This window comes from Colius striatus, chromosome 7, assembly GCF_028858725.1.
Source record: "Colius striatus isolate bColStr4 chromosome 7, bColStr4.1.hap1, whole genome shotgun sequence".
In the NCBI taxonomy this organism is placed as follows: Eukaryota; Metazoa; Chordata; class Aves; order Coliiformes; family Coliidae; genus Colius; species Colius striatus.
Window position 1 is genome coordinate 18,778,403 of NC_084765.1, and position 27,105 is coordinate 18,805,507.

Here is a 27,105-nt window from a genome sequence, read left to right on the forward strand (position 1 = left end):
ACTGTACTGATAGACCTGAATTTAAGGAATGAAGCTTGAGTCCATCAAGACTTACTAGCTCCGACTTAGCAGTGCTCCTTGTCAGACCCAAATAAGACCAGACAGATCCTCTTGCCCCATTCAGACCTTTGCTTGTAGTTGGAATAATTCCACTCATGTGGTGGGTACTTCTACTGCTGAGCCTAATTGGACCCCAGCTGCCTTATGCTGAAACAATTCAGGTGTCTTTCTTTTGTGGCCCGTCTAAATTGCTCCAGAACAACTTGGTCGGGTTTTTTTCTAGGCGTTTCCAGGGGTCAGATAAAGGCAGCCTGTGAGCCGGGTGTAGCCTAGGGGTTATCACCTAGGGGCTGGTAACAAATGCAACGTTGCAGTTGTCTCTGTTTTCCTCCTCAAAAGGTGTTGTTCGCCTGGCCTCCACGAGAGCCAGGGCAGGTAATCGGCCCGGTGTAGGCTCCGCGGCGCCGGGCGGAGCGACGGCAGGGTGCGGGCTCTGCCTGCCGCCTTACCTGGAGGGCCGTGCCGCTTCGACGGCAGCAGCCCCGTTCCTGCGGCCCGCCGACGGCGGAACGAGAGGGCTGCGGTGGCCTTCCACCCCGCACGCCGCCGCGGGGCGGCTTCTGCTGTCCGCCCGCTGGCCACCGGGAGATCCACGGCGCCGCCCGGTGCTCCCTCTGGCAGGGCACCGCTGAAGCCGTGGGGAGGGGCGGGCGGCGGCTGCAGCGCCGCAGCCGCCGGGCCTTCCCCGCATCCCGGCTGCAGGAGCTCCTAAGGAGAGGCAGCGGCGGGGCGGGAAACAGAGACGAGGCGGCGACGAGGGACGACGAGCCCTCGGGCAGCTCCCCAGAGAAGGGCGCGGAGGCACCGGGGCGGTGGCGGGAGGCCACAGGCCGGGGCGAGGGAGCAGCCCGGCGCCCTCCCCCTTCACCGCCACCGCCCCATGTACCGCCCCGCGCTCGGGCCGTGGCGGGAGGGCGGGGGGGAGGCTGAGTGACAGGCGGCGGGGCGCACGCGGGGAGCGGCGGCGGCGGGGGCCGCCTATCAGGGGCGGGGGGCGGGCGCGGGGCGGAGCGGGGGCGGGGCGCGGGACCTGGGCGTGTGCCGCGGCTGCCGGCGGGGCGCGCTCCCGCTCCGCTCCCCCCGCGCACGCACATTGTCCGGGCGGCGGCGGTGGCAGAGCGCCCGGCGCCCGGGGCCAATGCGGGGCGCGCGCCGCACGCCGCGTGCGCCGCCACCACCGCGGTGGAAACTTCCCCTCGCCGCCGGGCCGACGCGCGGCTGAAGCCCCCGGCGGGGCCGGGCCGTGCCGGGCGGGGAGGAGCGGAGCAGCGGCGGGAGGGGCGGGGGGGTGGGGGGGGTGGATTTCGCCAGCCTTGGGGGGCACCTCGTCTTGTTTGATTTTAGCTTCGTTGGAATTAAAAACCAGATAAATATTATTATCCCGCTTTAAACTTCCGCGCCCCGCTTTCCAGGACGCGCATCCCGCCTGGCGGGCAGGCGAGCCCGGTGAGTGACCGCCGAGGACGGGGCTGGGGTGCGGGACGCGCCGTCGGGGGGGCCGAGGGGCGGGCGGACAGCACCCACCCGCTGGCGGGGCCGCGCCGGCGGCGCCGCCGCCACCTGTTAGCGGCACGGGTGCCCCCCGTCCCCGGGAAGTTTGTACCCTCGCTGTGCCGGGGACGCCCCGCCGTGCCTCTCGGGCGGCGGTGGGGGCGAAACGACTCCCGGCCCGGGGGGCTGCTGCGCGGCCTAGGGGTGTTTGGAGGCGGTGACGCGGTCCCACCTGCTCGCCTCCCCGCGCCATGACTCTGCTGCCTGGGCGCTGCCTGGGGCCTCCGAGGTGGGGGGGCAGTGGGGCACCACCGAGCCACAGCCTCTGCACCTTTTTTGCCTCCCACCCCCTGTGCACCCGCTGTGTCTCACATCTCCTCTGCGCACTCTTTGCCCTCCTTCCTCCTGCATCCCCTTTGCACGCTTCCTGCCGTTCTCCCCCCACCCCTAAGCTACAGGCCGCTTTTCTTCCCTCCTTTTCCCTCCTGCTCCCCCATGTCCCCAAGCTGCAGCCTTCTACACTCCCTTTCCCTCCTCCTCCTTGCACTGCCAGTTTGCAGCCCCTCCCACACCCCTCATCTCCTTTCACTCCCCATACAGTACCCATGGTGTTCTCTAAGGGAGAACACCAGACCCCCTGCCTTTTGCCAAAGCAGGTGCCCACCAGGCTCCAGCTGCCCCCATCAGAGCAGCTTCACCCAGGAGAGACCAGCGTTTGGGCAGTGCCAGGCATTGTCAGGCCAGGGGCGAGGCATGGAGGGGTCGCACAGGTGGTGGAGGTGCAGGTATGTGCATCTGCAAGGAAGCCAGTGAGGTCCCTGTTCCTGCATGCGTGCGGCTCTGCGGAGCTGTCGGCACCTCCCTTCCTCCCAGGGATGCTCGCCGCCAGGCTCTGCGGCGTGTGGAGGCTGCTTGCGCCCTACCCACTGTGCAAGGGAGTTGAGCTGGGGGTGCAACCTCTTCACCCCAAGTGAGAGCAGGTGCATCTTGTGGCCCCCTCAGCCCCTATATGTCCTGGTTGGGGAGGGTTTTTAATTGCCTTGACTAGTAGAGCATGTCTGGAGACAGATGATGAGAAATTGGAGAGGTCTGATAAACTCTGGAGTGGCTGGAGAAATGCTTAGTACAGTTGGAAGCAGGAAGATAGTGTAGCAGGAACGCTTTGACCCAAATCAAGACTGATTGAATGACCTGAGTCATGTCTCTTTAGCCTGCACCTTGCAAAGTTGCTCCTGGTTAGGCCTTTGAGATGTAGAAGGGGTGCAAACTGCTGTTGAGGCTTTGCTGTGATGTACCCCAGTCTGGTTGGCATGGGTTAGAGCAGGAGCTGGTTTTGAACAGAGAAAACAACATGAGGCGTTGTGTGGGTCCAACTAAAGAATCACTACAGGCTTGTGTGGTGGACATTGGTGGGTGTTGGTTTCTCCTGGTCAGAATTGCTAATGTGTTTATCCTTGCAGAGCTCCAGAGTATTTTGATTTTGCAGCGGGTGATTTGCCTGATTTTCCCAAGTGTTTGTAATACAGCCATGGCTTTGAATCCATGTGTGTCTCCCCTCTGTGTGTCTGTTCCTTTCTTTTGCCTTGTCAAATGTTTTCCCTGTGTGATTAATAATGTTCCAACTGCTTCATTTCAGAGAAGGCCAATGCTGATTGATTTCCCTGTTGAGTCTCCTCAGTGGGTCTGGAGGCTGATGGGTGTTATCGTTGCAGAAGAGTTTGCTTTGGGGTGGGAGCTGTCAGCATCTCTCATTTGGTGTTTTATGTTTTGTTTTTTTGGTCTCAGTGAACCTCTTATTTCTTTTAATTAAAAAGAGATGAAGTATGTATAGTAGTACCTTCTCATGTTTAAATTAAAATGATCTTGTAATTAGCAATAATTATCTCAGTTTGGGATATCACTGTAGTATTTAAACAGGACATCTGACCTGAGGGACACTTTTCTGGCTCCAAAGAGTTCCCCTTGGTGTGGTTGTCTCCTGCAGCAAGTTCGGTTCTTGGCAGCAGTCAGAGGTGAAGGTAGAACAGCAGTGGGAGTAGCCTTGGATTTCTCTGGCATTGGCCTGGAAAGTGGTGGCTGCAGTCTCCTCGCTGAGTCCTGCACTGCTCCCTGGCAGACCTGCCACCACGTGCATGGAGATGGCCTGCCTTGGTGGCTTTCACCCTGTGGTCTGAAGAGTTAACTCCCTTGCTCTTGTGTTGGGCCAGAGAGGGGGGAAAAACAGGCTGCAAAATTGCTGATTGACCTAGATTTTTTTCCTAGTTCTCCTAGGGAGGTTTGGAAAAGTCTGCTGATACTTGGGAAGCTTTGGTCTGTGAGAGTAGATGTCCTGAAGTATCCTTGTCCATGTGGCCATCTTTCACCTTGCCTTAAGAGGAGCAAAGCTAGAAAGTGTCTAGGAAGCAGGGTGGTGGAAAAGGACCTGGGGGTTTTGATCTACAGCATCTGAACATGAGCCAGCAGTGTGCCCAGGTGGCCAAGAAGGCCAATGGCATCCTGGCTTGTATCAGAAATAGCGTGGCCAGCAGGACCAGGGCAGTGATTATGCCCCTGTACTCAGCATTGGTGAGGCTGCATCTTGAATGGGCAATGAAGCTTTAGAAGGGTCCAGAGAACAAGTTTGGGGGGGTGCAGCTGAGGGAACTGGAGGTGTTCAGTCTGGAGGAGGCTGAGGGGAGACATGGTCACTCTCTACAGCTACCTGAAAGAGGGTCATAGTGAGGTGTGGGTTGGTCTCTTCGCCCAGGTATATGTGGTAGGACAAGAGGAAATGGCCTTAAGTTTCATTGGGGAGGTTTCAATTGGAGATGAGGAGGTTTGTTAGACTCTGACCCAGGCTGCCCAGGGAGGTGGTGGAATCCCCATCCCTGGAGATACTGAAAAGCTGTGTAGCTGAGATGCTGAGAGACATGGGCTTGGCAGTGTTAGGTGAGGGCTTGGACACAATGATCTTAAAGATCTCCTCAAACCAAAGCTATTCTATGATTCTATGAAAGCTCAGCTCACAAATGTAAACATTTGCTTCCAGGCTGGAGATGGCTCCCACTACTGCACCTCCTGCTGCTGGTACACCTCAAATTTACCTTCTTGCTAGGCTGCCCTTGGAACTCCCCATTTTTGGGGGGGTAAAAAAAGCTTTACAGGGTAAAAAGCTTGAGTATAGGGGAAATACTCAACAAAATAAAGCCCAAGACAAAAAGTACCACCTTAGGGAGGGGTTCCTTGTGGGAGGGTAGTGAAGGGAAGAGGTAGAAAGGTCTTGTCTCCTATCTTTTAAGATTGTTATGCTGCTGCACTTCTTGACAGTCTAAGAAAAGCAAAATGACTGTGCTCCTAGCACTTTTTATCTAGTTTCAGTTTATTGTTAGCTTTCTATTCTAACATTTTGAAGTGTAGACTTAAAACCAGAGCTTATTAAGCAGCGGAGAAAAATGTTGAATGTGTTTGAATTTTACCTATATTAATCTAATAATATATTTATGAAATAACGTTTGATCAGCTCTATAGCCCGTGGAAGATCACAAAAGAGTATTAGTCAAATTACTTGTCAAATGCAAATGAGATTAAACAAATGATCTGTTTGCCAACTGTTAGGCCATGGCATGTCCTTCTTTCTCATGTCTTCCCCTTTTACTTTTCACTCTACTTTTTCATGGTTTGACTTTTCCTGAACTGTCCTAAGTATCTGTTTAATTTAATTCTTCCTTTTCTGATGTTATTCTTTATCTCTCTTGTGTCATGGTTTTCCTTTTATTCTTTCTCCAGCCTCTTTCTTCAACCTCTCTTTCCATGCATTTTGAGTCTAATTGGCCAATTCCCTTCTTTTTCTTTGCCTTCCTGGTGGAGATTTTAATTGAATGCTTCATAGCCAGCTCAAATAAACCTGGTATGTGTTTAAATGCATAAAAAAGTAAAACTAACCCCGAACTGCATGTGAGTATAAAGATGTTTGCTTGGGAATGCTTCTCTGCCTCTCCCTGGGTTTTCTGGCTGTTGCAGGAAGGATGTTCCTGTAACTCTGGAGGATTTTCCCAGCTTTCATTTTCCTTTATGTTCTCCTTATGCCTTCTTCTTAAAGCAAATTTGATTTTGTATCTGAAGAAAACAACTCAGATCGAATGGCAGCCCTTGCATAGTTCATTGGTTGGATATCTGCATGCAACCTGCTTCTGTCCGCTGCCAGCCCGAGCCCAGCCACCCAGCCTCCCCGCCCGGCAGGCCTGCTCTCCTCCTGCCACTAACCTTCTTCCCCTTGGGGGTTATAGCAGTGTATGTGAGAGTATCTTTCAGTTGGGCAAAAGGAATAAGTGCTCTGAAGGTTTTGTGGTTTACCTGTTGCTTTCGGAGTCTGTATGAATGTCTAGTTGATAAGGGTAAGTAGCAAGAGGTGAGCAAGTTACTGTGCATGACTGAGCAATCACAATGTTCAACTTAGATCTAGTATTCTAAGATTGAAGTCTCTTAAAAATCAAAATGCTGTTATGGAGAAGACCTCCCCCCCTCCCCCCCCACCCCCCATGAAATCTGGAGAGTAGGGTGGGGGGGATATTCTCAAAAGCCATGAAAGGAATAGAAAACTTTGTACTTCAGGGAAGGAAATATGCCATGGCTCAGCAATAAAGCTTGGGCAATCTAGAGGAACGTGATGGGAGTGCTCAGACTGCATGATTCGTCTCCGCTGATGGTTGCAGTGATGTTGCTGCAGTGAATGAGCTAAGCTATGTATGTCATAGCTGTCTGCTTTAAATGCTGGGAGGTACGTGATGATGCCCTCCTGTACCTGTAAGGAGAGGTCATTGCTATACTGGTTAGCAGTTACACTCCTCCTCTCTGTCTTGTGAAATGTTTTGGCTAATGCTCAGGTGCACTGACATGGTGAGCAATCCAGGCAGCACGTCATTGCAAAGCTAAATTGATTGGAGAGGAGGAGTATTCTTTTGCCAAGAGAAGTATTCTTTTGCAGTTAATTATTTACTGCAGGGAGAGAGAGAAGCTGATAATGTTTGGTTTATAATTACAGATATCCAGAGGAAAATGCTTTAAGATGATCTGTTCTATTCTGTGTGTTGGCACCTATTTCTTGGTCTCTCTATGATGTGACAACAGCACTATTCAGTGACTGGTTCAATAAAAGCAAAACTTCATTATTAACTTCTCATTGCTGGAATATGGTTTCACAGCTTGCTGCAAAATGAGTGTAGCAAAATGGCCTGAATGCCAGCAGAGAAAATAGTCCTGTGCTTGCTGTCTTAATGCATGACCTGCCCTTGGTGCCCATCTGACAGGAGCATGGGCTCTTGGAACAGCTCACCTCTGTGCTGAAAGGTGACTTTGTGCTTAAAGTGCAGGACTGTGAACCCAGGAGTCCTGACCCCCTCTCTGGTCTTGGAAGAGCCGGTTGCCTTACCTCACTGGGCTCTCTTCTTTGGGACTTATACTGACCCGGCAGATATCCAGCCTGTCTGCTAAAAGGGTAGGATGCCATGGATGAGGGACATTCTGATAAACCATAACATAGTACTATGGGGCAAACTCTAGTGGATTTTTCTTTTGCATAGCTAAACCCCTTACAGATCAGACTGCTCATATACAAGTTAAATTCAGGAGCTGGTGGAGCTGAGTTTAGATGCATGTGTGGGAGCAGTAACTTGACAAATACAAAAAAGAGACACTGCTGCAATGTCTCTGGGAAGATGCTTGTTTAGCATCCTTGAGAGAACAGCCTATCGGGAGCAGCAGCTCTGCAGGAAGAGAAGCGAGGAAGAGATGAGCAGAAGAAAGCCTTGTGGAGGCTGCTGTTGTGCAGGTTGGAGTGCCGGCTGTCCTGCTGGTCTGGGCTGTCAGAGCATGGCTGGCCAGCAGCGGGAGAGCCTGGCATCGTCTGCTCAGAGGAAACCAGACCCGTGAAAAATCTCCAGAGGAGAATCTGTCTGGCAAGCGCTTGTGCCTCAGGCAAGTTGGAATCTTGTTTAGAGGCTTGCTGAGAAGTGAGGTCCCGTTTGACAGTAGGTTGTTGGGGTAACAGGCTGCCATCGTGTAGGCTTCCTCCAATATCAGTTTGTCTGCTCTGACACTCCGTGCTGTCTTCAGCAGTTCTGTGACTTGCATCCAGCTCTGTTCAGCCTGCTTTAAACTGAATATATGGAGTAAGCTTGAATGTATGAAATTGGAGTCTGAAAACAATGCGTTTTGTCCCAAGTCCTACCCCAGCTAGCCACTGCAGCAGCCAGAGCAGTTCTCCTGATGTGGCACTAGCTTCTGTATTTCTGCAGTGACCATGGCATCCTTGCTTCTTCCTTGCAGCTGTCTTTGCTGGAGCAGAAAAGAGATGTCAGGGAGCTTAGTGGTACATGTGGAATGGTAATTCATCCTCCAGAAAAAGGAAACTGCTGGGCTTGAGCAACCAGGCTTTGGTTGGTATGGTAAACAGCTAAAACAGTAGTTGAGTGTGATGAGTAAATAAAACATCACTGTTTCTTGCAGGTAAAGAGGGGACAGACCCTGACTTGTATGTGTATTAATCCTGTAACTGACTTTCACATTGTCTTGCCTTGGATCTGTCTGATGCAATGGCTCCTTTTGGGTCTTGCACTATCAGGCTCCTGCTGTGAACAGCACAACTCTCTCCCTTTGTAGCACACAGACCCAGCAAATACTGGTGAAAGCAGGAGATACCTCCTGCCACTGTGTGTGCATGTGCAGAGGCTGAGTACATAACCTTAGACTATAACCTTGGCCATGCAAGGTTTCTCCCAGTCTCATTTCTTCTAGCCTTTTCCTGATTTGCATAGTATCATATGAGGTCAGCCAGCTTTTTCTGGAGGGCGTGTCCCACTTTCTACACAGGCAGCCTTGGGCAAGCGGTCTTCTCTCTGACCTCCCGGGACAGGCGTGTGCTGGCTTTTTGCTCCGCTGCTGTGGGGAGAGAGGATGAGAATAGGTGGTTGGAGGCTAGGCAGAGGACATTGTGGTGCCAGTTAGTGGTGGGACCTCCCAACTAGCAGTCAGTGTAACTGCTGATGGATGAGGAAGTTTAAATAAATCCCTGCTCTGCTGCCTGCCTCTGTTTTGCTGGGGAGTGCTGTGGCTGTGACTTGTCCTTGAGTCTATGAGATCTGTTCTCCCTACTAATAGGAGTACAAATGTATGTCCTTCATTCCGCTGTGCTTGTTTGCAGCTGACAACTCTGTGGCTCCCATGGATTTCCAAACATCAAAGTATTAATTCTGAGAATACGTACTGGAAAGAAACTACCACTATAACCACAGTGAAAGTGGAAAACAGAGGCGTAAGAGTCAGACCTAGATCTAGAGAAGCGCTTCTCCACCTGCTTTTCCACAGACGCAAGGAGGCCGCATGCTGGTGCAGCCCGTAGTCACAGGTGCATGTGCAAGGTCTGGTCGGGTCTGCTGCAAACCAGGGAGGTGGGTGGATGAGGATGCAAATCTCTTGGCTGATCCCTGTGCAAGATGCATGTGGTACAGTTGGTAAAATCATACCGTGATTCTTTGTGCAGAAGGGATGAAGGCCACAATATTCATCCCAAGAAGCCATTGTAGAGGCAACATCAGGACATGTTTCTAAGAGGGCTGGTCAGGTTGACACAGTCATGTTTTCCAGTGCTAGATAATTCCATGTGCCCATCCCTGCAATACACCCAGTGTTGAAGGATCAGTGGCTAAAGATGTCAGGCACCCAATTAGGGATGTTTTCAACTGTGAAAAGCATTGCCTTCTGAAAATACTGTCTGTATATCTATCTCAGTTGGTCATTCTGAGGCTGAATTAATTCCACAAATTCTGGTAACTTTGACCAAGGCACAAGGAAAGTATGAAGGCAGAGCTGTAGACTGTGGTGGGAGGTAGGGCAGTGTATAGCACAGCCTGGACTCAGTGCAGATGCATGAGGCTGTTGAGCTGATGTAGTGACAGAGACAATCAGTTGATGTTGGACTGGGAGTCCAGCAGATGACTGCCTTGAAATGTTGCTGTTTCCCTGCTCACCATGCTGACTTGTGATGGGTGGATGAGGGTGGAAGGTGCTTTGGAGCAGATGAGTTTTTTAAACCACTAGCAGTGGTTATTTAGGGCTGCAGCAAAGTGCTTTTTGTGGGCATACCACTGCAGCTTCACTTAGGCCTCTAAGAGATTGGCTTGCTACCTCCCCCTCCACAAACCCACAGGATCTCAGGGTTGATCCTAGGTGGAGTGTTGTCATAAGCCCACCTCAGTCGTCCTGCATGGGGCAATGGACCATGTCAGCAGCTCTTAAATGTGATAATGCCTCAGTGGTGTGAGAGCAATTCTGTCTCTATTTTTGCAGCAGGCACAGGAGGAAAATGGCCTTTCTTGACTGACTGTGGCAACTACTGTCATGGTTTTCTTCTTGACATTATTTCTTGTCTGCCATCTCAGAATATTGGTAGTTGTCCTGTAAGGAGGAAAGCTAGGACTTTCAGACAATTGGTCATCTGATCCTGATTATCAGGGGCCAGACAAGGTGCCCTCTGCTCCACATTCCTTCCGCGATGAATGGGTGAGAATATTCCTTCACATCCATTTACACCTTTATTGTTGCTCTTCTTCCATGGGGTCCCAAGCAGCCACATTCTTCCATCCTGTGAAGTGTCCAGGCCTGACTGCTTCTTATGACTGCTAGAAAGTGAGAAACTGCACTCTTAAGTACCAAGTTCTGTCTGTGGAAAGTGAGCTAATCTGTGAGTTACTCCTTCTTCTTGCTCCTTCCCAGGTTTTTCTGGTATGTATGATCATTTACTGCTTGCAGGTAGTGCATCCCTACCCCAAGTATCTACCAGTTCCCATAGCCAGGGCAGACATTGGTTAGGGGAAGGAGAAGCATTATTATGACCTCATGTTTTACAGATGAGAACTGAGGAATGGAAATCTACATTAACAGGAGGAGCCTGGAGAAGAGTTAAGAACAGCAGCTGTTAGTTCAGTACTTTTAACTACAAAATCAGCTTTCCTGTTCCTTTGGTAACTGATGAATGTTGAAAAGATTCCGCATCCAGCTGTTGATGTGTTGCTAACCTGATTTTCTGATGGGTGAAATGCTGAGAAGGTGGAATTTTATTTCCTTTTATCATTTCAAGCATATTTGGGTATCTGGTCTTAAAAGTGATGTGAGTGAAGGGCTGGAATAACAGTTCTTCCTGTGAAAGTCTTCCAGGCTGTAAGTGGGGCTTGTGTCTGCAGAAATAGATATGTTATGGCAAACCCAAGTGTCTTGGCTTGTGGGTTGGAAAAACAGTAAGAAAATGGGCAGTTGAAAAGAGATGTTGTACTTGTCTGGACAGGGACTGATATAAAACCAAAGGGCTTTAGGATCTCTGTTTCTGTCAGCATCAGATCATTACAAAATGAGCCATCTCCCTTTAGGTCACCTGTGACAAGGCAGTTTATGTGGAAAGATCTAAAAGCCAAGATGCAGTTAATTGACCAAGTCTTTTAGGATACAGGAAAAATAAGAAAGTATATTTCTTTAAGGATCAAACAAAAAAACCTTTACTTTTTCTCAAAGCAACTTCTGAGGCACCTAATCTAATCTTTCTAAAACAATTCTCTAGCAGCCAGGGCTCTCATATTTTAAAAACAGTGTAGAAAGGAATGTATTGTGACAGTTTAATTTGTTGCTGAAATATGGTCACCTCTTGTGTAATTCAGAGCAACTGTGAAGTGGATGATAAACCCGTTCAGGATGGGAGCTGAGTAAGGCTCAGATGAAGCCATCAATTGAAAATGTCTATGCAGAAGTATAATTCCTGGAATTTAGGTTTATCATCTTCCTCCTTTGACTCTAAGGGAGCTGTACTCCATCCACTGAACATGGTGGTTGTTGCTGAATCCTTGCACCTGTCTTTGCTATGGCAGCAAAAGAGATTTTGGTAGTTATTCTCCCAGGTAGGTAGGGAAGACCCTCTGGTACTGGCCAGCTTCAGAGATGAAATGGATGCAGAAGTGTCCTGGTTTAGGCCCATCAGGGAACAAAAGACCACGATTATCCTCAAGTACCAAAGAGGCTGAGAACTGCCAAAGGGCAGGGAGAGCTTAATTGCTGCTTAAGGTCCAGGACAAAACAGAGCAGGCTACTGGGCTTGGGGAAGAAAACAGAAAATCATTTAATGCAACATCAACTAAAACATAACCTTAAAACCCAAAACATAACCAAAATAAAACAACACAGAGTGGTACAACAATGAAGAATCTGACCAGCCCTTTAAGAACACCTTCTCCCCACACCTCCCCTTTTCCCAGCCTCAGAGCCCTGATCCCGGGGTTTTTACCTTCTCCCCCCATGAATGGCAGGGCAGGGAGTGGGGGTTTCAGTCAGTCTGTTCCCAATAGCTTCTGCCATTTCTCTCTCCTCAGGGCAGGTGGGTTCTGCACCCATCCTCCCTGCGAGTCCGTGGGGTCCCTCACACACACACAGCCCTGCACGGGCTGCTCCGACACACATTTATCCCAAAGGCTGCAGCTCCTCTGTGCCTCTCGTGTGGGGCTGCTCTGGGGCCCGCAGGCTCCAGCACGGCCTGTGCCATGGCCGCCTCCCCACACAGTCTCTCGCCCGTCCGGGCTCACTCACACGGAGCTGCTGGTGGCTCTCAGCCCTGCCATGGCCCTGCATGGGTTGCAGGGGTACAGCTGCATTCTCATCACGGCTTGCAGAGGGGTCTCTGGTCTAGCGCTTCTCCTTCCTCCTTCTCTGGCTGTAGGGTCCCCGTAGTCGCCTCCATCTTGTATCACTCTTACACCTCCTGCCAGCACTTCAAATTCCCGTCCCTAAATAGTGATGGCAGAGGCGCCAGACTGGCCCAGCCAGGCCAGAGGTGGGTGTGAACCCAGGAGCTGGGGGAGAGTCCACAAACTCTTTACCGGGTCTTCACTGCAACCCGCTCCCCCTGTTACCAAGCAAAAGCTGCTCCTTGCTAAACCAGGACAAGAAGAAAAGATGAAGGACTGCAGCACATAAGGTTGAGGTCCCTGTACCTTCTAATCTCTGTTTGGGGACTAGCTCCCAGGGCAGCTAGCTGGATATTGTAGTCATCAGTCCATGGATCCAGGTTTAGCTTGGGTAAAGCTGGCCTGAAATTCCTACCATTTTAAAGAGAAATCAAGTCAACTGCAGGACACTTAACAGAAGGTAACGGAAAGCTTCCCCAAGTTTTAGAGGAAGACATACATTTGAAAAGGAAGAGGTATGGAATTGCTTCTATAGCCTTGTTTAGAGTCCTCAAGAGGAGTGTTGCCTGAAGTGTGCTCCTTATGAAGAGATGGGAAGCTGAGTGCCTAGTAGGTGGCTAGGCTTTTTTGCAGGATGCGACTATGTGATTTTTGTCAAGTCCTACCATTGAATTGCAACAGAGTTGCAAGGTGGTGGTCGGATTCTGAAGTTGGTTGAGCTGGGTTGACCACAGTGACTAAGGGCTGGCAAGCACTGCAGCATCTCTCAGGTCAGCTTTTCATCTAATCTATTTCAAAGTCTGCATCTAGCATATTCAATTCATTGCTTCCAGCAATTCAAGAGTAAATCCCAAGAGAAGAGAAAAAGAGGGAAAAACTTAAACTCTGCCACCAAAACAGACCAAAATAATCAGTCTGTGCTATGGAACCAAGACTGGCAGCTGACGTGTGGAGGTGGACAGCCACCAGTCATACTTTCTCAGTGTTACATTCTCTGTGGGGAGCAAGTAACTGTGGCATTTAGGATGCAAAGAGATAATGTTTAAAATCTGGGGCAGGGGCCCACAAACTCAGTGACAGTTCTACACTGGGATGGAAGAAAATGCTCTGCCACTAGTAAGTCGCCCTTTCAGGGAGCTAATCTGAACTCGTTTTCTTCTAAACCCTTCAGTCCCTCTGTGGGTAAATGTCTCCCATACTTACTTTCCCTCCTCCTCCCCATTTGATTTGAAAACCCTTTGAATGAGGAATAAGTTGTTACATCTTGTTGTCAGTGAAGTTATTTTGCCTGCAGTCCTTGTCTGAGCTTAATTTTCTTGTTTTCTGTAGCACAAGGGCTGATGACTTCACAAATCTTAGAATAACTCTGCCTGGGTCTCTGCCCTGGCCAGCCTCGCAGCACGGCAGCTCCCATTTAATGTGCACCGTCCACTTTGGCTTCCTGCCCCTAGGCTCATTATTTTGCATTTGTCTGCATCGAGCTCCAGTGTTGCCTGCCCAAAAGGATCATGTTTTAGAAGTCATGAAAAAGAGAAGAACCCTCAAGGTTGGTCTGTAAATCCTAAGTCTCTCTGTTAGAAGAAGTGCACAGCCTGAGTGCTCTGTCCTTTCCTCTCCTGTGTCCTTGTCCCAGCCCAGCTATGTGCATGCATTCCCCCCTGCCTGTCCTGGTGCACCTCTTGATGGGCATGAGGTGAGGCCTTGCAGGCTCTTTGGGCAATGTTATTCTAGTAGAACACAGCGCATTTGGTGCCTGGGATGTTTCCCATTCTCTGCTGACACAGAGGCAGGTTGAGACCTGCAGACCTGCAGCTCTACCTTCTCTTCAGCCAGCCCCCCACATAACTTTGTTCCACTTGGAGTACTGTTACAGTGAGAAGTTTTCTTGGTGGTAGATACTTCAGGGCGTGGGCCTCTCATCTGCCACTTGAAGTGTAACATTGCCTTAGGGGCTGTAGTGCTCACGTGTTAGGTGTGGCATGAGATAGCTGGTAAGCTTTTCAGAGGGGGACAGAGTGCAAGATGAGAAACATCAGGATGCAATTCACCTGTCCAGATGCTGACGTCTAACATCGCGGATGCTTACCCACAGCCCCCATACCTAGCCAGTGAAGGAAGCAAGCAGTTTCATCTCATCCTAATGCAGATAGGTAACTGAAACAGATCAGATTGTGCCTGTTGCTTCTCATTAGTGACAAAGAGGCTCTGGATGATGGGCTCTCATGGAGATGTCTGTGGTGTAGATGGGATGAATCTCACCTTGACTAGTTACGTTGAGCAAGACAGTGTTGAATGTAGTGTGCCTTTTGTCTTAGTTGCATGCTCTCATTTGGTAAAGTGATGCCTCTCCTTTGGCTCAAGAAACTACTTTTTGTTTTGGTTCCTTGCTAGCCAAGAGCTGGAGGGATGTCATCCAGACAGCAACTGGATGACAAACATCTCTGAGGTACTCTTAGCAAAAGTGCTGGGACAGAGCTCCAAGCCTGTCTCAGCTCTGAGCCAAGGGGCATTTTAACCAAGTGAAGGCAGAAAGTGTAGGTAGGAATGGGTCAGTTCTGTCCCTGTGTCATCTTTTCATACTGAGGCCAAACAGCTGCTAGCATAGGTCAAGGGCTACTGAGATACTTCTCAGGAGCTGGTGTATGTGCCCAAACAGCAGTCCTGTTACATTGCAGTGGCGAAAGCCATGAGACCTCTAAATTTGGAGCTCAGACAAGGACATGAGGTCTTCAGATTGTGGATTACCGGATGAAAGCTGCAGGATCTGTGTGTTGCCTCTACAAGGGCTGCACATCTGGGTGTTTCAGTCTTGGTGGGTAAAATGCCTTCTGTTAGGGGGGAAGAGAGCTGTTTTTCTAATGCTGAAGTACTATTAAATGCCATAATGGGACTTTGGAGATGGTGGACCTGGTTTCTGTGGTTTTGTGTCTCTTGAGCTGAACGGTTCCTCTGGAGACCTCAGCGTGGTCTGCAGGGAGTAGGCTGGATGAGACCCAGAGCTTTTCTTGAAAGAACTGGAAAAACAAAGCTGAGCAGACTAAAAGGAATAAAGCCTGATAGCCTGGGGAGGATTTTCTTGACTGACTGAGTTTCCTCTTTGATCGGGAGCACTTGTTCCATCATGCCTTTTGCTGAGGAAGAATTAGCCCAGTGGCAGAAATGTGATGCACCAGGTGTTTTGGGAGCAAAAAACCTGTCTGCAACAAGAGCTTGCAGAGCTTGAACTCAGCCTTTGAGCCACTGTGCTGGCAGCTGATTGAAAGCCTGCATGGCAGAGGAAGGTGCTGTGCCAGACTCTTTACACTCTGTCTCACGCCTCTGTAGTCAGCATTAAATCCTAGGACCCCAAAGAAAACCAGACTCAGTTTTGTACCTCACTTCTTGTTTGCTCCTGAAACGCGGGCCATAATTCCCATCAGTTCAGACACCCACAGAATACTAGTTAACTCTGGAGAGTCTCTGGAAGTGTAGTGTGTGCACTACAGTGGCTTCAAACTTGCAATAACATGGAATATTAGGGGAAAAACTTCTGGTTCACCCCAGGTGGGAAGGACACATATTATACTACAGAAAAAGGAAAAAACCTTGCACCTTATGTTCCATTATATAGTGCATTTTCCTCACTTCCCCATGTATCTGATCTCTCCCTGCTTTCACGGTGACGTGTATCCACCATAGGATTTTCTACTTTCCAACTGGTGCTTCTAGGGGACAGAGAGGGAAAGGGAGAGCATGTAAAAATTTTGAGGAGGCTTTTAATTCAGGAATGTCTGTACCTTGCAGTTCAGAGTCACAGCATATGTTTTGCTCTGATACTTCCCTTGTTGTCCTTCCCCACTGACATAACCTTGCCTGGTCAACACACACATTGTCAGTGGCACCCAACAGCAAGCATGCACCTGCCCCTTTTGTCTGCTCACTCAAGGTAATTCCTTCTTGTTACTCCTTCCATGTGGCAAAAACAAGTCAGGAAGGGAGAGATGTTAAGGCAGCATTTTGGTTTGCAAAACGGTACCTGCAATGCCTTGCTGTGCTCTGTTACTGATATGCAAAACCCTGAGTGGTATTGTATAAGTACTGGCTTTGTGCTGCTTGCTGATGGTTGGATGAACTCTGGCAAAACAGTACTTTTTACTTGCTCATTTTTGCCGCTGACAGTGTACCAGCTGCTTTGTCAACAGGTCTCCAGGAGGCATCCAGCAGCGTCACTCGGTTGAACAGGCATGTGTATAGGTCTTTGAAAGTTAGTGGAAGAAACCAGAATCTATCAGTCTCTTTCACAAAGGTTTTGTGACTTTATGAGCTTCCTAACTAATTTCCCTAATTCCCTAATAACATACGTATAACTAAATCTAGGCAGACAAGGCTACATCAAGCCTCAGGCACGGGAAGTCATAGAATATGGTGAAGTTGCAGTTTGTGTCCAGGCCAGAAGTAACCTTGTTGCACCAACAACTTTCTTAAGATTTTTACCTTTAAGGTGAGAAGATGGCTGCCATTGCAGAGAACCTCAGTTCCCTCCCACACTCCACCAAGGGCTGCTCTGGTTTCTGATTCAGCTCTGCAAATGGCATTTAGTAGCTTCAAACTGGATATAAAGTTGACTGGTATTATTTCCCTTGTGAAGACCAGAGCAAGAGAGAGAAAATTAAAGCAACTTGTCTTACCCCGAGTCAGCATTGTGAGTTGCAAGTGTATCTCTGTAGAGCCTAGTGAAAGGTCCCTGCCTTATCTGGCTTGATATTTTACTGGTTGCACAACTCATCCCATAGATGCAAATATTTTCCTGGGATTGGCCCTGGTTGCCCAAGGAGGGTGTTTGCTCAGATTCTCATGCTTTGCAATTAATATAAATGTGCAATTAATGTCAGCTTCTCAACTCTGCATGAGAGAAAGAAGGGGAAGTGGTGCTAGGTATGTTTTTTCCCTGTCCCTGTTCTTGTTCCTCACTAGCTGGCTACTTTGAAATGAGCACGTTGTTGGTTTTTTTGTTTCCTTAAGAAGCAACATGTCGCTGCAAATTCAACTTTGGAGAGGTTGTGGGAGCTTTAGTCTGTTGGTGTTGTGGCTGCTGTGGGCAAGGCACAGACAATATGTAGTGCTGTGGGTACCCAGCCTGCGAGCTGGGTCTGGTCGAGATGGCCGCCAGCCCAGCTGCGTGGCATGATCCTTCTTCCCACACTCGCTCCACAGTGGCTGGGAGATGCTAGACATGCATCACTCCTTTGTATCGTTGCCCAGATCGTGCAAGAGCAGCACAGTCCACACCATGAGCTGTCAAAGGAATCCAAACCTGTTGTGTTGCAAATAATTATCTTCTCTGTGCAGCTAAGGTGGCTTTATCTCAAGAGGGCTGTGTGAAGTGTGCTTGTCACAGCAGTGCCAGGCACTGACACAGCTCAGAGATATTCTCAGATATTCTCTCATGAGCTACTGGATGAAAATTGTCTCCTTTGGAAAATATGTTCCCTTCATTCTAATGCAGGTACAAAAAAAAGGTATTTAACTTAGACCCACAGAGCACGTTCATCTTCAGGTGCAGCAGCAAAACTTTGAGTAAACCTCATGAACTCTGGGGTTCATTTTGCTTTCCAGAGAGCTCTCTGAACTTGTGTTTTGCTTCTTGTGCTCTTCAAAAGCAGTGATTCCTTTGGTTCCATGGATTAAAAGAAGCACTTGCTTAAAGTGGTGTGGAGGAGTTGTCACCCTATAAAACTCCCCCTGGGCCGTCAGCTGTGTGTTTCACTGTGGTCTTGGCTGATCACGGTGTACTCTTCAGAGCTTGCAGCCATGTAGAGGTCTTTTTGGGACAGGGAGGAAAGGCCAGCTACATGGATTTTTGTATCTGATCAGCATTTTTGACTGTTAGCTTTAGTCAGATTTCTTGTTTGAGTTGTCATAGTATGTCCTTAGTTTGATCAAAAATATGTGGAAGAAAGGGCATATGAAGCCCATGGAATGGCATGCAACACATAGAACAGCTTCTTTATGGTAGATCCCCATTTGGGCAATAAGTATTAACTTCAAATACAGTTTTCTTTAATGCAGGTCTCACATCCTCTCTGTCCTGCCATAGGTGTGCAGGTCAAAGGCAAAAGTAGTTATGGGAGGTGATAAAATATTTGTGAATATGAGAGTTTTACGTCCAGATCCTAGACCCTGATCAGCTTCTGATGGAGGGAATTAATTTAGAATGAGACAACCTTTACCCCAAATTTATAAGAATGGATAGTGAGGGTACGTTGACAAACTTAATCTTTCAGAGCTCAGTGCTTTCCGTCCTGTTAGAGTATTAATTTTCCTCTCTCTGCAAAACACTGCAGCATCTCTTTTTGCTAAGTAGTGTCTCAGGTTAAGGGTGACTGGCTTGATATGTGAGCTGGTGGTTTTCCATGGGCCTTTTCTGTCTTTAAAAAAGCTTTTTGAAAATATTAGATTCTTTTTTTTTAGATTTCATTTTTCAGTTGAAGTTCTTGTGTGGGAACAATGAGAACTATATAGGAAGCGTGTCCCCTATATCACCTTGTGGCCCTGAAGGTTCATCATAGGGACACACGTGGTCCTCAGGGAGTTGCTTTATGAAAATAAGAGGATTTTAAGGACAAAATCAAGCAGCAGTTTATTTCCAGTTAGGTGTAAATGATGTCTGAGAGTGAGAAACTGCTGAGTGTGCCTGAAGAGCCCTGAGAACCACCACTCCTGAGCTCTACTGCTGTCAGATGAAGCAGGGAGACTTTACCAGCACATCACCTCTTTCTGAGATATCACCAGTGGCTTGTCTCTCTGCAGGGCTCCTGTGAAAGCATATGATCATGTCTGAGGTCTCACAACACTGGCAAGATTCTAAAAGTTCAGGGTTCAAGCTTAATCTCTAAATGTATTCTTCTAAGGAAACAGAGTTCTGTCCTGCTATGGATTTGAGGAGAAATGGACCCATGAAGTAGAGCCTCTCTGACTGTGGATACTTTGGTGGTTCTCTGATCCCTTTAAGAAAACTAAAACCCACCAAAACCGTGAAAGAGCTGTTTGTTCCAAAGTGAAGACTTTCTGTAGCCGTTCCTAGTGACGGTTTCCCCAGGGGGATCATTTCCATATCTTATGAGTAATTTCTGAGTCCAACTCAAAGCCTGCTTGTCATGACAAGCTAGAAAATTCACATCCCCTGATTAGACGGGATCATCTTTAACAGTGCTGGTTCGTGTCACCTGGCCATTTTTTGCTTGCTTTTCCTAACCACTGGGGAGAAGAAAAAAACCCCAAACAGCCTTGTGATATTTAGCATTACTCAAACTCTCTTGTAATCTTGGTCAGCAAAGGCGCTAGAGACAAATTCTGTGGGTGTGGGTGAGCAAAGTTGGAGATGAATCCCGGGCCATGCAGAGGACCAGGCTTGAACAGTGACTTCATAGACATTTCAGTTCATATTTATAGTAGTAGACCAAAAAAAGTCTGCAGGTGTGAAAAGAGATGCAGTGACTAGTTTGAGCAAGCATCTAGTCTGTGTCCCACCAGCCCTGCCTGGAGCCCCTTTAGTCATATTTGTTGTAGCCTCAGAGAGTGTTGTATGAGGTTTTTGGTGCTCTGAGGTCCAGTTTTCAAGCCCCTTTCCACAAAGCATAGCTTAGGTATCAGAGCTTCAGTTCTTGGATCTCTGCTGGCGTTTGCGAGGGCAAATGCTGAATATAGTGGTATGTAATGGAATAAAAGGTCGGGCCTTCTTTGCTGGGGGCTGATGGCAAAGAACGATAGCATGAAATGCCCCCAGCAACTGGTGGTTTGCAAAATTAAGTAGATCACATAACAGATCTTTCCAACCCCCCACATCTAATAGCATACAGAAAATACAATAAACTTGTAAAGTTGTGTTATTATACACTGGGGATTGAGGACAGATGCTTGCGTTTTTCCCAGTGGGCTGAAGAGAGGTTCAGATTTTGTTTCATTTTATTTATTATTATATTTTAAATCAAAGCCAAATAACCATGGGTTGGCTTGATCTTTGCTGGAGCAGTTCCTCTGCTGTGGTCCCCAGTCATTGTCTAACAGATGCCTGCATCCCCACAAGAACAGATGACCCCAGAGGCATAACGTGTAGGCTTACTTTTGTCACCTCTCCTGGCAAAAAATCCTTAGGAGGAGATTTTGCATATCCTCAGGAGGCAGTGATAGGGGAAGGGAGGGGCTGCTCAGTGCCTTTTGTTCCTGGGAGGACATTCATCTGATGATCCCAGGAGTGAGTTCTGTTCCAGTGCCCACTGTCGCCATGTGCAATTCCTCATGGCAGCCAGATCTCCAGGGAGGAGGAAACAACTTGGTCACCTCCTTCCTTCTTCTGCTTTATGGTTGCTGGCTTTTATAACTGCTCTGTAGGCACTCTCTGTGCCTCCCTGGCTGGCTGAAGGTGTATTTCTAACCCTTCCTTTCTACCTTTCTACAATCCAGTGTTGACTGTCTTGGCTTTAGTGGCTTCACTCCAGAGACAATGATTTCACCTTAGGTGAACCTTTGAGGTCAGATCTTGGTTTTGGGTCTCATGTGTTTGATTCTGACTCCTCAGCTTGGGCTGTGCTCTCCCTTCCTTTGGGAAGTTAAAAAATTCTTACACCTCACAGTGCAACACATGCTTACAGTGGCTTAGGGCTGTCAGGAAAAGTGATCTTTGAGGCTCTAAGTTTGCCTTTTGTGGTTATATTTTTTTGGGGCCAAATACAGAACTGTTTGAGCCTTTTAAAGTTCAAGAATAAATCCAATGAACTCAGCTTTGCAGGGTTGTGCTCGGACAGCAGGATCAGAAGGTCTGAGAGGCTAGTGGGAGATGGCTGGACTCCGAGGAAGCCATACGTACAAGCCTGGTAAAAAGAAGTGATGTTTATAGCTTGGGGATCTTATTGCTGCAATGTGTTGGGGAAGTCAGAGGCTTCAGAAGATAAAGGTTTATGTGTTGTATTGGTAGCAGGGACAACCAGAGTTAAAAATAAAGTGTCCAAAGCAGAAACTTTGGTGTAGGAGCCCCCCTTTTTTGTTGTTGTTTGCATGTCACCTGACCTGACTGTATGAGACCCTAATGATTTCCACTGAAAAGAGTAAAAGAAGGTTTTGGGCTGTGTGAGAATCCCCTACAACATTTTTCATGCCCAGCCATTGCTTACACTGTACTAATGAAGTTCTGTTATAGTTCAAAGTTCAACAGTCCCGTTTTATTTTCCTTTTCTTGTTTTGTTGGTTGGCTTGTGTTTTTTTTCAGTGTATGTGACCTTTTCCTCCTGCTGTGTGGGGTTTGCCTGGAGAGTTTGCTGTGCAGAGGTTGATCTGTGACGGAGGTGCATTGCCATGCCAGACAAGGATGCTTCACCTGGAAGGGCACCTCTGGTCTCGTGTTGCCCCATTTGACTTAGCCCCAGCTATGACTCTTCTGGCTCATGCCACAGGTGTTTTGGGCTGCACTTCGGAAAGTCTCTGTCTTGGTGCACTCTCAGGAGAAACCAGGTGCTGAAAAACAGGGTGAATCCTGTCTGTGGGTGCTGTAAAGCACCTGCTGGTTCTGGTCACCAGGTACCTGCCAGGGTGGTACCAACTGTGGGCAGGTCTCTGGCTCACTTCTCCTCAAGATATTCTCTAAAGACTTGAAGGTTTTCTTCCTTCAGTTTGCAGTTAAGAGCCTGTGTCCAAGCTCCCTTGCATCTTCTTTTCCATTCACTTAGTGAACACTGTGACTCTCTCATCCCTGAAGTTCAAGGCATAGTGTGCTTCCTATCTGTACCTCTTTCCAACAAGCAAGTCTGGTTAATGTGACCGAAGGGAGCATTTGCCTGTACTGTCATGCTGGTCTAAGTAAGGAAAGCCTTGCTTTGCACTTTTCGCCATCAACTGTTAGTCTGTATGGAGCGACACCTGAGTCAAAGAGGCAGGGCAGGGTCTCTGGAGCTTGGTGGCCATGTCAAGCGCATGTCACATCTACTCACTGCATCTACCACGGATGTCCTGGGTGGCCAGGGATCAGTTAGGGGATTTCAAGACAATGTGGGTACACCCAACCTTTAGGTGTTATCAGAGAGACCTCAGCTGCTCTGCTGCTATCAGAGGCTTTACTTCTTTGTTAAGCAACTTGTCAGGCCTCAGTGTTGAGGTGGAGCCACATCACACACAGGCTTGGTGTCTTACTTTTCTGCAGTTTGTTTTCAGCCCTAGTGTGCCTGTGGATGCTGGCTGCGAGCCCACTCAAATCCTGCGTGTCCTTGTTGCTGTGGGCTCCCAAGGAAGCTCTGGAAGGAAGCCCCCCCTGCTTCTGCTGATCGTGCAGGTCTGCCAGCAGATGCTGGAAGCTGCGATGGAGGTGATGGAGTAGGCATTGTGCTCCTGTCCCCTGCACAATCAGCTGCAGCCATTGATGAGAAGCACAATCTTGTGGGAAAAGCTTGAATCTGGGGGAGCAGAAATCCCCAGCTTTACCATAAGTTTTCCTGTGTGACCGTTAGTGAGTTGCTTTATGACTGTGGGTTCCTTGTTGCGGGGTGAAGTTACTGTTTTCTTGATCTGCTATGCTGTGTGTTCTGGAGGGGATGGGATAGATGAATCTACACAGAGGCTACTCTGAGTTGAAGGAGGATGTCTTCTGCATCCATGCTGTGATGCGTGCAGGACAGGCAAGATGAGTCCAGGTGCAGTGTGCCTTTGTCACTCCAAAGCCAAGAGCGGGAGATTGCTGCCTTTTCAGTATGGAGAGCTGTAACCTGTATGTTTTCAGTCTTGCAGCTGTGATCCATCTCAATAACCCACCCACAGCAACATAGCTTGCTTTTTTTAAAATCCAGACTGCTGCAGTGGGAGGGAACATGAGCATTACAACAACAAGCTTATTGTGATTTACCAGGAATGGAAAAGTTTGGGTGATCCAGGACCTAAACTTAACTAAGTCAGATGATCTAAACGTGAATCTCATACCTTGACCTTTGGACCTCTCTGTTTGTGTTGTGTGCTGGTTGCTCAGTACTGCACCCAGAATGCATTGATTGGCTCTGTCTGGCTTCAGATCTGATTGTGATGAATTCATTTGCCTTAGCTGTTGAAGGGTTGGATTGGAAGTCTTCTTCAGACCTCTGCCATCCATCCTCAGAGTTCCTCAAGGTTGCAGCTGGCTGATGCAGCTGCTGGTCTGTAAATCAGCAGAGTGCTCCTGAATGTCTGCTGCATAATTGAGTATGCATATTCATGCTCACGACAGAATTGTGTCAGTCTGCTAATAAAGAGTCCTAGTGATAGGGAGAGCAGGGACAGGGTCCCAGCAGCAGATGCCTGCTTGCTTCCTTTCATCTCCTCTTCCTTCATCTCCTCTTCCTCAACCCATGTAATTGGCTCCTTAAGGTGGCCCATCACTTGCTTTTCTGATGTGTTTTCCCCAGCTCCTTCTCCCAGAGTTGCTAAAGTGAGCCCTGTGTGTTTGCCTTTTGCTGTGGTACTTTCTTCCCTTCCATCCCCGCTCTGCTAATAAATAAGAATGTGTGCCTGCAAAGGCACTGCAAGGACTAAATGGTGCAGAAGGATGATCATTACATTCGATCACGTAAATTAAACAGCTTACTAATAAAGGAGACACTCTGGAAGTATCTGCTTTTGGCTGGTTGGGGTCACTCAAGCTGTTCCTTTGAGTTCTGTCTTTGAACTGTATGGGCAGCTTTATATTGGTGTCGCATTGGGAATGGAAGGGCAAGAAGGAAACTCAGTCTTCTTCCCTCATTGCAAGATGAACTGTGGCCTGTGGAGATGATACTGTTGCACTTGTACTGCTGCTCTACTCTCTGTCTTGAAAAATGAGGGGAAAAAAAAAAGATGCTGTACCACCTTTCCCTGGAAAGATAAAACTTTGGAGGATATGACTAACTGTCTGTGTTATACCACATATGAGAGAAGATGAGGGGGGTTTGACTCTGCTTTTCCCCATCCAGTACAAGACTCTGGGTGCTGTCCAATGAAGCTAGAGGGGAGTCAAGTTAGGTACAACCAGTGGGTATTGTAAGATATGCCTGTCCAAGTCCAACCTGGCTGTAGCTGTCTGTTCCTGCAGAGAGGGATCCCTCTCACTCCTTCTCTGTGTTTCTTCTCCTTCTATGGGGACTTGAGCCATCCCCCAATGAGAAGACCCTATTTTTCTGCGGGGCTGGTTGGCTATTCAGAGGATGACTGCTGCATGGGCAGGAGCAGATAGGGACTCCTGTTGTCCCAAGATACTCATTTGCTTTTCTGCTGCTGGCCAGCAGCTTCCACCTCTTTCCACCCAATCCCAATACCATTTTGCTGTCTGGACCTATAGCATGATAAGACATGTGCTATGTACACTGTTTCATTCCTGGAGACCAGAGCTCACCACTACCCTTGTAATATGGCTTCAAAATGCAGTCTCTTATCCATTAATATATATTTTTTAAAAAAGGAACTAAAAGCATTATCAAAACAATTCTTGAAGCTTCCCAGCTGCAAATTCCCTGTTTCCTTATTCATTTTATTTCATTTGCTGTAAAAATACATGCGTGTTAGGATTTAGAGCAAGCAGGAAACTGAACAGCCAGCTCTATTTCCATGGCAAATTCTTCTCAGTGAAAATGGCTTGGATGCATTTCCTGAAACCAGCTTCCAAATTTTTCCCTGTCAGTGGTTGTTTGGGAGGAACAGGGAAGGATGAGGAGGGAGAGGAGAACAGAAATCTCATAGAGAGGCTGTGTTTGTTGACTAAGGGGTACAGTGGTTTTGGCCTGATACACATCGGTGATGCTCAGGTTGGGACTGGCCCTTTTCTAAAGTGATGTACAAAGACACATGGTGCCAGTGGCTTCCTGAATTCAGTTCCCAGCTTTACCACTCATTGATGACTTTGGGCCAATCCCTGGTTTTGTCTGCATCCCCTTGCCTGTCTGTACAACAAGGAGGATGGTGTTTCTGTTCATGCTTGGCCACCACCTCCAGCTCTAGCACTGGGTGCTCCATCTCTTGCAGCTTGGTGGTGAGATCTAAGTTTGTCCCTTCTTGGGCTGTGGCAGTAGAGCTGGGCAGCTGTGACCTGCCGCAATGTGATGGCAGGACCCACAGGTCCTGGGACAGGCTGTACCTTTCCTTGGCACCTTGCCTGCTCCTTTCATCAGCAAGAGAACCAGGAAGAAGACATCAGATGCCTTAGGAAACCAGCCTGGAGACAGCATCTCTTAAAATCCCACCCCATTACTGTGCAGCGTTTGCCCCAAGGCCTCTCTGTCCCTGTTAACAGCTGTAATTACAGAGATCCACTGGCACTGTGTACTCATCTGATTCAAGTTTCTACTTTGGAGCGCTTTATGTCTTGTGGGAAAATCAATGCAATTTGGTACAGAGTCTAGGAAGTCAAGAGATTGCTCAGAGCCTGGGTTTGTGGTTGCCTACCACATGTTTTAGAAGTTGCAGTTATTAGGGTCTATAACGTGAGTCTTGTTTTAAACTTTCTTGCATACGTGTCTCTTCATATACTCGAGGTGCATCACACTGCCCTTCACCCATCCCATTTCATAGAATCATAGAATGGTAGGGGTTGGAAAGGACCTTTAGAGATCATCTAGTCTAGCCCCCCATTTATGTTTAGAGAGGGAATTTTAATATGAAGGAAAGTTAAAAGCTGCCTGTTCTCATAAGCTTTGCCCTGGCCTCTCCACTGCACAGAATATGTTCTTCGTTTGTTTTTCTGAGCAAGGCTGAGAGGCTGGGGAGAAGCCTCTTTTCCAGGGAAGGTGGGGAGCTGCCAGCCCAGGTGAGGAAGCATCTGCCTCTGAAACACCTGCTTGGCCCTGTCAGGGTGGGAAGGAGATGAAAGCAGAGGAGCCCTGGCACTTTGCAGTCTTCTGCACCTCAGCAGAGAAAGCTTTTCCTCCCTCACACTGCTTTCCCTTGTGTTGGCAGTCAACACAGGTCCTAAGTCCTGACTGGAAGATGAGAGCTCAGTTCTTCTTTAGTTGTCCTAGCCTGCTTTATGGTGTGTTCAGGCCTTGATGCACCCTCCTGTACCAGATTTTCAGACAAAACTCCAGTCTCCTCTTTCCTTATTGCAGGCTAGCCTTGCTCATCTAGATTCTCGGACAGCACTTGACTGTTAGCTCATAAATTGCAAGCATGATTTTAAAACTGTCTTTGATTTCTTCAAGCTACTGGCCCTGCCAGGTGCAGACAACTGGTGTTTTCAGCTAGTGACTTGAGTGCCAGCCCAGGTGTTCTCTTCCATCTGCTTGGGACTTTTTAAGGGTCTGTGTTCAATGGTGGGGTGGGAGGTATCATTTGCTTGCCTGTTGCCTTCAGAGCTTTCCATAGACTGGCAGCAAGTAACTTGCAGAGCAGCATGTTTTCTCTCTGTGGAAGTTAGCATAGAAGGTTGGTTCTGCTGCAGAGACTATCGGGGGACAGTCTCTTTGCTTTCAGGGAGAAGGGTGGAGTGGTGATGGAGGAAGATGAATTTCCCACCACGTCACAGCACCTATCAGAGTTTCCTGATGGCGTGCTGCTCCCCATGCTGCATTCACAATGCTGGAGACATGGGCATGGGCAGTTCTGCTTTGTAAGCTCCTGAGGTAAGGGGCCTGCTAAGCTTTCTTTGGAGTGTAGTGGTTTTGGTGGCCTGTATTGGCTAGGAAGGCTATGTGTAGCCTTCATCCAGCTTATGTGTAGCTGGATATTCTTTGGGTTTACTGCATTACTTACATGACTAGGTTGTTGGCTGGTTTAGGTGGTTCAGGCATAGCTGCCTACCAGTTGTTTGTCTTAGAGTAGGCTGGTAACACAGAACTTTCTTAAGAATTTTTATTATTTGAGAGGGAAGGCAAGAAGAGCATAGCCAGACCCACTT

At 48.3% G+C, this 27,105-nt stretch overlaps 1 protein-coding gene across 1 annotated transcript in view; it reads left to right on the forward strand.

The window, feature by feature from the left end:
* Positions 1–1,346: 1,346 nt before the first annotated feature.
* Positions 1,347–27,105, forward strand: part of HRAS (HRas proto-oncogene, GTPase) — a 41,956-nt gene continuing 16,197 nt past the window's right edge. Inside the window, exon 1 of the mRNA XM_061999736.1 lies at positions 1,347–1,506. The gene's annotated coding sequence lies outside the window, so the exon portion shown is untranslated. The remainder of the gene's footprint in view (positions 1,507–27,105) is intronic.